The following is a 10026-nucleotide window of genomic DNA, read 5'->3' as shown; positions in this document are numbered from 1 at the left end:
AGCCCTTGTCTTTATTAGATGAAAGTATTGACAAGTGTGAGACATTACTCTCCAAAATAGGAAGGAGAGGAGAAGAAGGGGTAGGAAGAAGGAGGGGAGGAGGAAAGAAGAAGGGCAGGGCGGGACGCAGGGACGACAGGTAAGGTAGGTATGTTTTTTTTAAAAAAATTAAATTAAATTAATAATGAGATATTTTGTTTTTAATAATTAGAATGCTGTGTGTGTTTTTTTTTCTTTTTTCTTTTTTCTCTTTTTTTGTCTCTTTTTTTTTTGCTTTTGTGTTTTGCTTCTTTTTTTTCTCTTTTTTTTTTGTTTTGACTAATTATTATTAGGATTATTTGTGTTTTTTTTTCCTTTGTGAGTCCTTGTTGTTTGTTGTTTTTTTTTTCTCTTTTTTTCCTTTTCTTGGTGTTTTTTTTTTGTGTTTTTTGTTTAATGAAAAAAGAAAAATAAAAATAAAAAAAGGAAAATGGGTGGGCAAAAAACGCACCCCTGTCCCGTGCGCATGCGCGGGCAGGGGTAAAAAAATTTGCAGTGACGAGGTCAAACAGGGCAAGGACGGTGACGCACGAGCCACGGACGCCACGGGGGCGTCTGGAGACGCGTAAAACCAAAAACAAGGACGTTCACACGCGACACGAGAAACGCGGTCACACGAGAAAAATGAAGAAAAATTAATAAAATCCAAACCGTTCCTCGATTCAAAAATTCGTAAAAAGGAAAAATGTGCTAGGAGATGAGAGAAAAATGATGGAAACATGCAACACCGGGTCTGAGGCAAAATCAGGGTGTTCACATGGGAAAAACACAAAAAACAAGCCCGAAAACACATACGGATATTAATATCGGAAAATCTGCACATCGGAACGAAGGGTGGAAAGAAGAAAAGTGTGCAGAACAATGTGTCCTACAACCTTATCATGGCAAAACACACTTCCAAGCAAGATAGGACATGTTCACATGGGAAAAACCCAAAAAACAGACCTGAAAATAGACTCGCAAATTAATATGGGAAGAATCATGCAGCGGAATAGAAGATAGTAAAAATGAAAAATATCCAAAAGAAAGGGATACACAAGGCTGGCGCATCAAAACCCAGTTTGAAAGGAATTAGGAGGGATTAATGTGGAAAAAACACGAAAAATGCATCCGAAAACACTCAGAAAAATTAATAACTAAAAATCCGACAATCAAAAGAGGAGGGAGGAAATAGGAAAAAGTGGGAGGAAGGCTGGCAGGATACGGGTATCAAATTAAAGCAGAATTCTGGTGAAAATAGGCAGGTTCACATGAAAAAATGTAAAAAATAGACACAAAAGGCCCAATAACCCGTAAAAATTAATAACGGATCAACCATGCATCAGAATGACAGGGATTAAAAAGAAAAAATATTAGGAGAAATGGGTAGGATAGGGTTGGCACATCAAATCAGGGTTCTGAAGCAATAAAGATGCATTCATATGGAAAACCGTCCATTTTACGGGAATTGCCTAAAAAATTAATAACTTGAGAACCATCTGTCAGAACAGGGGTTGATAAAAAGGAAAAATAGGCAGTTCAAAGGGACGAACAGGGTTGTAAGGTTAGATTGGGATTCTGATGAACGTAGGGTGCGTTTGCATAGAAAATATTGCAAAACAAAGAATAAAGGTAAACGGTCAAGGACCAACCCCGAGGACAGGGTAAAATAGAATGGAAGAGGGTGGGGAAGGGACCCCATCAGGGTAAAATGAAGTCACGGCATAGATGCATGATTATAGCAAGGTATATGCATGGGGGTATACAACATAGATGCACAGGGAAGCGTCTCCACACTTAGAACCTTAGTAGGAATGATAAATCAAACATCCAGGACCTGGTACCTCACATTAGACCAACCACAACGTCCCCACACTTAAGACATAACCATCACTGAGAAGCAAAAGAGGTGTAGGATTAGAAAAACTTGGCCCAAATTGCCGAGGAGTAATGTCGACTATCGAGATTGCGTCTTGTGTCATTGTCGGCTGCAGGAGGTAATAAGGTGTCTTCATAGCACAGGTCCTTCATGCTTCGTGGCAGGGACCATGCAGCAGCACCCAGGAAGGTAGCTGGTTGAAGGAATCACATGAAATTCATCGATGACGAGGGATATTGCACTCAACTCAAGAGCACTCAAATGGAATGAAAGAGCAGTCACTCGCCTCATTACTAACATCACTTGAGGAAATAATGATAAAAACCCAGAGCTCACACCCGGTTTAGAAATCGACAAGGGAATGGTGCAGAGGGAGTATACCAGAGTGTACAATTGATGGTGCATCAGTGCGTCCAACCCTGTCTGGTATAGGTGCAAGGAGAAAGGCCATGGAGCCTTGTAGTGCAGTGTACAGAACAGAGTGACATGTCTTGTGCTGATGGCAGAAACCCAGCCCATGGGTGTATAGGGGAACGGGAACGTATCTGACTCCAATGGTCATAACATCCCTCAATCCTCACCTCTTGGTAATTGATTGAAGAAACACCAGTCACACTTAGCCCACCCTCTGTCTCACACTCGGTTGATAGATACAGAGGGCAGCCCTTTCTTGAAACCCATTGATGTAATCCTCACCGTCACTTGTGCAGAGGTGGTATGCCTTGTATGAATTTGATGGTGCAACTGTGCATCCCGCCTTCTGCCAGCATACAGTGTAAGAAGGAAGGCCAGGGAGCCTTATGGTGCAATGCACAGGAATAGATCGTGCTTTGTGCATTGAGAGGCCCATCCTGTGCATGCTGCTTTTGTGTGGTAGGTGGATCAATGGGACCCACGAAATCAATCCCCCACTTCTCAAACGGCTTTAGGGGAAGAATGGATTGTAGTGGCATGGCACTTGTTTTGGTGGGTTTCCCCATTCGTTGACAAGCATCACAAACAAAGCCTTCCTGGCTGTCGCTTCTCCTACGAAGTGTCCACCACAGAGTTCGTCATGGCATGCTTTCAATACTATGCCAATATCATCCCCTGCAACATATCTTCGCAATACTTCATCTTTGCCTCTTTTGTACAGTGCACCACCTAGCAAAGTGTAGGGGGCTGATTCTAACAGAAGCTTCTTCTTCTCACGGTTTGAGATGCCAGGAGGATACTGTTGATGTTGAGAAATACGGATCTAGAGCTAATTAGCTATGGTGGACGCAAATCAAACACACGATACATGATAGATAGAAGAGATTGTAACTCAAGTGAATTAGGTTCCAAGATAGATTAACTTGGACTCATAAACACAATCTTGAGTGACTCAAAGTGAAAGTACCATTCCATTGAAATAAGTGTCAAGTACATGCCTTTATAGCTTTTTGGATAGTACCACTGTACCTCACTGTGCATATGGGATTTTGGACATCTCTTCTTAGAGCTTCTAGAGCATACATCTTTGTCATATCTCTCATACAAAGCCACTTATGGGCAAGCCTCTTTTGGGCACACATTCAGCCTCTATGGGCATACATCATTTGCTATTCTCAACACCCCCCCTCAAATGATGAGTCTCTACCCTTGCTGGCTTTTGCCCCCCCTACATGTAAACATGGACCAGGAGACTTGCTCTTTGGCAGCCTAGTCAAGTTAAGGCTTGAAACTTTACATTCTTGGTAAGGGTTTTAAATCCACTGTGGGAAACAGATCCACTCGGGGAATTCAAGATCCTCTATGGAATTTTTTTTTGCAAAAATATTTTGTTGGTTTGCAACAGCGGAAAATATTTTCTTCATCCTTGTTTGTTTTGTTGCTTCATTGGCAACCTTTGATCTTTGACTTCAGTCTCTTTTCCTTTGTTGTGCTCTTTATCCCTTTTGTTGATGTGTGGTATGTGCGTTTTCTCCATTTTTCTTGACACAATCTTTCTGCTCAATGCGATAGATATAATCTGATACATTGCTTTGACATGGTAGATTCTTTTTGACATACATGACTTGGTGATCCATTACATAGGTTTTGAAATACATATGACAGGTTTTTGGCTTATCATGTGTATTGTAGTGTTTTAGGCATTTAAGATGGATACATATCTCTTTGAATATCTCTTGGGCTTGTTGGGATACATGGCTTGATAGCACATCATGGCCTTGGATACATGGAGTTTTGACATTTGGCTTAATGGCTATATGGCTTGACATTACATTGACGTTGGATCTTCTTTCAAAATCACACATCTTCTTAAGGTGATTACATAAATCAGTTTGAGGCAAAGGACAGTGTGAATAATGGTGACCAGATCTAGATTGTACTCCTCCGCCAGCTCGAAGGCCTTCTTCTCAGACAAGGTCTTGGACACGAAGTAGGGCCATCCATGAGGCTTCTCCCTGAGACACATCTCGACGTCCGTCCAACAGTCCTCATTGATGCGTTGCTCTGGGATGTCTTCTAGTTGAGTGAATCTGACTGCAGCTGCCGACGAGGTGAAGACGATGCGCTTGATGGTGGGAGCCTTGGAGCATGACTTGAGGATGCTTACGGTCCCCTGCACAGCCGGCTCGATGCAATCTCTGTAGGGGTCCTCGAAGGAGAATTCTGTGGGGCTCGCGCAATGGAACACTCCATCGCACCCAGACACGGCCTCATCAAATACATTCTCTTCCAGCAGCTGCCCTTTCACTATCTGCAGCCTCTCGTTAGCCCCAGGAAGCTCACGCAGTATCGATGTCTTCTGGAGGTCATCTGGATTCCTGACTGTGGCGCGCACCCTGTAGCCTCTCTCCAGAAGGCGCTTCACTAACCAGGTCCCCAAATGACCAGATGCTCCTGTAACGCACACTAATTCAGGGCCGGATTGATCCACTGCAGCAGGGGCCATCTATCATGCGGCTGAGAGCTTACAAGGAAGAAGAAAACACACCAGTAGCTACCTAGCTCAGCCATGGCTCTGATACCATGTTGAGAAATACGGATCTAGAGCTAATTAGCTATGGTGGACGCAAATCAAACACACGATACATGATAGATAGAAGAGATTGTAACTCAAGTGAATTAGGTTCCAAGATAGATTAACTTGGACTCATAAACACAATTTTGAGTGACTCAAAGTGAAAGTACCATTCCATTGAAATAAGTGTCAAGTACATGCCTTTATAGCTTTTTGGATAGTACCACTGTACCTCACTGTGCATATGGGATTTTGGACATCTCTTCTTAGAGCTTCTAGAGCATACATCTTTGTCATATCTCTCATACAAAGCCACTTATGGGCAAGCCTCTTTTGGGCACACATTCAGCCTCTATGGGCATACATCATTTGCTATTCTCAACAGTTGAGTTGCCAGGATATTGGCTATGTCTGCATACCAGGGAGTAACTGTTTCAACTAGAAACAAGGAAGCATCAGGAAGGTCTGGATCATCCTGTCCCTCTTCTTCTATTTAAAAGATCCGCGATAGATGATCGGCTAAGACATGGGAACGGCCTGGCTTAGTGATCACTTCAAAATCAAACTCTTGGAATAGGAGTAACCATCTCATCAGTCGTCCTTTAACATCTGCTTTGTTCATCAGGAAGGAGAGGGCTTCATGATCCACATAGAACTTGAAATGCGTCGACAATAGATAGTGTCGAAACTTCTCTAGTGCAAACACCATTGCTAAGCATTCAAGCTCTATCACTGTGTAGTTCCGTTCCCTATCAATGACCTTCTGGCTTGCATAATATATTGGCTGATCTAATTTAGAGGGGGCCTTTTGACATAGGACAACACCTAGCCCTTCAATCGATACATCTGTGTGCACATGGAACTCCTTCATCCAATCAAGAGGCTGCAAGATAGGTGCTTGGATAAGGCACTGTTTTAGGGTATTAAGACTTCTTCACAGTCATCAGTCCAAAGGAAATCCACATCTTTCCTTAGGAGCTTGTGCAGAGGGGCTGCCTTGGTTGCAAAATGTGCAATAAATCTTATGTAATAGCCCACATGGCCAAGAAATCCTCTCAATTGCTTGAGGTTTGTTGGTGCTGTTAAGGCGGCAATCTTCTCAATCTTCGCCGGGTCTGTTGCAATCCCTTGTGCTGAGAAAATATGGCCTAAAAGCACTCCTGATGAGATGCCAAAGACACATTTGTCGGGGTTGAGAGAAATCCCATACTCTCGGCATCTATCAAAACATTGCTCTAGGTGTCCCCAGTGCTCTTGGATCAAACTATAGACACAAAAGTCATCAAGATACACCTCAATGAAATCATGAAGATGATTCTGGAAGACAGCCATCATTACTCGTTGGAAGGTGGCAGGAGCATTACAGAGCCCAAATGGCATCAGTCTATAGGCATAGGTCTCCCATTCCATGGTGAAGGTTATTTTGGATTGGTCCTCTTTTGCGATTTGGACTTGGTTATATCCGCTGAATCCATCCAAGAGGGAATAGAGCTCATTTCCTGTCACTGTGTCCAACAGTTGGTCGGTAAAAGGGATAGGGAAATGATCCTTCTTTATCTTCGAATTCAGCTTTTGAAAGTCGACACATATTCGAAGTTTCCCTTTCTTCTTGGGTACTACCACAATGGGCGAAACCCATTCACTATTAGCCACGGGATAAATGAACTCTACTTTAAGAAGTTTCAATAATTCAGCCTTCACTAGAGCAGAATAATTAGGATTCATATGTCTTTGTCTTTGCCTTATAAGTTTGGCATCAGGCTCTAGGTCAATGTGATGTTGGAATACTGTGGGATCAATCCCCTTTAGATCTTTATATTACCAAGCAAACACATCTAAGTTCTCTTTGAGTAGGTCTCATAGGACTACTAGTTCTCCTTCTGGAAGATTGAGGCCCACTTTCAGGTGACGTTCGGTACCTGTCAGTATCCAAGAATGTCACTTGTCCTTCACCTTCCACTTCGCGGATGAATGTCCCACGGATTGCTTCTGGATAGAGGTTTGACTCTTTCAAGAGAGTAGTATCCTTGTCTGATATTCTACTAGAACCAATGTCCTCCTTCTGAACAGATGACTCATTCGTCTGTTGAGGTTGCTGGAAGGGTATTAGAGCTTTGTATGCATCTGTTTGAGTGGTGATTTCTTCTGGAGTTAGGGATTCATTCATCTTTAGAGGATGTGTCGAGGAATGTCACATAGCACGGACCTTCTCGAGGCCGTGGCTCTGAGGGCTTTGGCTTCTGTTGTGGCAAGAGGCATCATCATCGTCTTTTCTCTAGACTGAATAGCCAGGGCGACAAGAGCCACTGGTGAACTTAATTTTTATACTTTTAATCCATTGCCTATACAGATTCTGCATACTTTGTGGTCCATTGGTCAACCCAAATGGAACCATGGTCATTCCATCCAGCACCCGGAGATCTTCGACCTCTGAGATCTCTGTAGGGACATCAACAAGATCATCCTCTATCAAAGAAAATTCTTCATTTGTACTTTCATAACTTGCTTCATTTTCTTCCTCATCATTTTCATCCTCTTCCTCTCGAGGCTCTATCTCTGCTTCTGTAGAGGCTCTGTAGGAGAAGAATAGATCTTCTGCATCTGCATCTGCTTCTGCTTCTGTCACAGCTTTTGACTCTGCTTCTGCCTCTGGCTCTGGCTCTGGCTCTGTGTCTATTACTGTCTCTGTGACTTTCTCTATATACGCTCTGTCTCTGTTCTGCCTCTGTACTGTCTCTGGTCTATCTCTGCTCTGTAACTATTCTGCCTCTGTACTGTCTCTGCAACTATCATGTAACAGGGAGAACAGTACATCCATGCTTCTATTTCACTGTCACAGGTGATTTTAGAAGTTATTTCTAGTTGAGACAGGAGGTATTCTCCCATGGACAAGGATTTTGCTTCCCTTGACAGTTGGCTTACAGTGCCCACTGTTAGGGATTGTGCCTCTGTTTTCTTAGAAAATATCTACTTAACAGCCTCTTCATCTCCTGATGTACCATCTGTTACCTCATTGGAGGAGTCAGTTATGACTTCGATGGATGTGGATCCATTGGCTTTTCGCGATCCATACAACTTTAACACCACGTTGTTGGGTCCTTTGCCTAGGGTTAGGGTTCCTTTGAACCAGTCCGTCCTGGCTCTTGCTTCAAAAAGCCAAGGTCTTTCCAACAGTAGAGGGTATGAGGTCCTATAAGAATTTGGTTTGACCACCAGATATGTTAGCCCAATAGTCTCTTCCTACAAGGGTTGTTTTTATGTATGGGAGGATGCCAAACGGCTTAATTCTGCTTTGGTCCGCCAATCTGATATGCTATTGTGTAGGCTGAATTTCTTGCAACCCTAAATCCTTCATTGTCACATCCGTCATTATGTTTACTGATGAGCCTCCATCAATCAATGCATCTGAAATAAAGCATCCTTCTATCCATACACTAATCTTTGGGGTTCGAGGATCTAGGAAGGTATTAGCCATATCTACTTCCTTTACAGGCTCCGAGGCCTTATTGGTCTTGGTCATTGTTGAAGAAGCGATCCTTAATCCACGTCTTCTTGTCAAGATGCTTTTGAATTCTTTCGACAGCTGGGAGATAGCATCAGTAAGTGCCGGAATGTTAGGTTTGGTTTAAAAGTGTCTAGGTCTTTGACCAAGTCATAATCTTTGATAGGATCCACAAGCTTCTCCAGCCTGCTAGGGAATGGGGCTACACCCATTTTCATCTTTCCTTTTTCTTCTAGTAATTGTAGCATCGGCACTTCTTCTATCTCTAGAAGTGTTTCTGTATCATCTATCTCTTGGACCTCTGGTCCTGTTTCTGGGACTGTCTCTGTGACTTTCTGTAGCACTATAGTGCTCTGTACTGCACTGTTCTGTGCTGTACTGCTCTGTCCCTCTGTTGGTAGGTTGAACTTCGCAGTCTTGGCAGGAGAATTATTTTCATTCTGAACAACTGGTTCCTTTTTCGTGGTGTGCATAACAGCGGCAACTTTCAACTCTACCAAATTAGAGGCAGGCTCTTGTACCTTCTGTTGGCTATCAGTGCCATTGGCCTTTACAAGGGCTGGACTCAGATAGTACTTTGCACTGTGGCCTTCACCTTTGCATCGACTGCATAATGTCTTGTAATCCACGGATCGTCTAGGGTTTGGACAATTCGGGGAGATATGACCCTTTTCTCCACACCTATAACATTCCACATGTGATATCTGACCACCGCCAGACTGTCGTCTTCTATAACTTTGAGAGGGAAACCTCCTTGGACCAAAATTAGGACCAAATTTCCTAGGCTTTGGTCCAATAATCTGTGTTGTCATTTTGGATTCTAGCAAGTTGAATCGTGCATTTTCATCCTTCTGTCTTCGTTTATGCATCTCTTTCAGAGAGCAAATATCCTCTCTATGGTTCTTCTGTGAACAGTAGGAACAGAAGGCCCCAGGAATTGTTGGTTTTTGGGTACAGTCAATGGCTAAATGTCCTGCTTGATGACACTTTCCACACCATGTATTAGAGAGCATCACATCTCTTACAGCTCCCGCAGGAGTGGATATATTGGCGGTATTCACCTTCAGTGTCTGTAGTTGCTCTGTAATCACATCCAGAAGCTATTTCTTAATACTTGCAAATGAGTTGGACAAGTAGTCCTTCAGATTTTCACCTCCTAAAGTGCTTGTAGTGGGATTTTGGGAAGCTTCTGTAATTACTGCATAAACTGGTTGGGTCAATCCAGAGGGTCCTCTGTTCTGGTTCTGATTCAAAGCTCCTGTTGAGACTTGGGGTTGTTGATTCTAGTTGGTAGGGTTCCACTGTTGTTGAGTCGCCATTGGAGGAATTGTTTGAGGCCACTCTTGTTGTGGTTGAACCATCATCTGAGGTACTATCATCTGTGGCGACCACAATGGGTTAGGTGCATTATACTATGGCACTGTTTGCATCTGGGGATAGGGGTAGGGAACTGTCCATGGGACTACATTTGGTGGGTATACCATTCCTGGCATGGGAGTAGGTAAGACTCCTCTTCTAGGAGTCATTGACAACCTTGCTTCAACTTCGTCATACAATCTTGCACCTTCCACTGCAGCTTGCAAATTGACTAGTCTTCTCAATTCCACGAACTTGCGAACTTCTAGTTATAGGCCTCTA

General features: G+C 43.1%; 1 pseudogene; it reads right to left on the bottom strand.

Annotated features, from left to right (window-relative positions):
- Nucleotides 1-4139: 4139 nt before the first annotated feature.
- On the bottom strand, nucleotides 4140-4817 carry LOC148036757 (putative anthocyanidin reductase pseudogene; annotated as a pseudogene).
- Between the last annotated feature and the right edge of the window lie 5209 nt (nucleotides 4818-10026).

The sequence above is a fragment of the Lygodium microphyllum genome, chromosome 4 (genome assembly GCF_053477565.2).
Source record: "Lygodium microphyllum isolate KBCC chromosome 4, Lygodium_microphyllum_v1.1.10, whole genome shotgun sequence".
In the NCBI taxonomy this organism is placed as follows: domain Eukaryota; kingdom Viridiplantae; phylum Streptophyta; class Polypodiopsida; order Schizaeales; family Lygodiaceae; genus Lygodium; species Lygodium microphyllum.
This window is presented reverse-complemented; position numbering and strand designations above follow the sequence as displayed.